The sequence below is a fragment of the Chrysochloris asiatica genome, unplaced genomic scaffold (genome assembly GCF_000296735.1).
Source record: "Chrysochloris asiatica unplaced genomic scaffold, ChrAsi1.0 scaffold00289, whole genome shotgun sequence".
NCBI lineage: Eukaryota > Metazoa > Chordata > Mammalia > Afrosoricida > Chrysochloridae > Chrysochloris > Chrysochloris asiatica.
The window spans coordinates 2,834,147-2,834,848 of NW_006408807.1; the positions used below are offsets into that span (position 1 = coordinate 2,834,147).

The following is a 702-nucleotide window of genomic DNA, read 5'->3' on the forward strand; positions in this document are numbered from 1 at the left end:
CCAGAAAAAAGGAGGAAGTAAAGCATACTTTACTTTAAGGAGCTCTGATAGCATAGTGGTTACAAGTAGGACTGCTAACCTCAAGGTCAGCAGTTTGGAACTACCAACTGTTCTGCAGGAAAAATATGAGTTTTTTTTGCTCCCATAAAGATTTACAGCCTCAGAAACCCTATACAAGGTCAGTATGAGTAGGAACCAACTCCATGGCACACTACCACCACCATCACGAAAGTATGCTTTAGATTACAGAGACTTGCTATGTTAGGGGTGAGGGTCATGAGAAAACTGGCCTCTAATGTGAATGAGATTTGGGGTGATGCTGTAGGATAAGCACTGGACTGATAACACAAGATCAGCAGTTCAAACCCTCCAGCCACTGATCAGAAACCCTACACAAGTGTTCTATGAGTTCAAACCAATTAAACTGCACGCAACAACAACAACCAAACTGTGAAGTGAGCACAACACAATCAAAATCAAAATGAATGCTTGAGCACACAGGGATGAGTACAGGCATTTTAGTACATGGTTAGACACAAGTGTGCATATAGGTGACAGCATGCAGAACTATTTATAAAATGAAAACCATGCAAGAAACCAAAAGAGACTTACAAAGATGGAAGAATGTACCATGCTCCTGGATAGGAAGACTTAACATTTTGAAAATGTCAATACTGCCCAAAGCAATTTACACATATAATG

The 702-nt window shown here is 40.2% G+C and overlaps 1 protein-coding gene across 1 annotated transcript in view; it reads right to left on the reverse strand.

The window, feature by feature from the left end:
* The window catches only part of WDFY4 (WDFY family member 4), a 561,873-nt gene that overhangs the window by 530,427 nt on the left and 30,744 nt on the right, over positions 1-702 (reverse strand). The gene's annotated exons all lie outside the window — the stretch shown is intronic.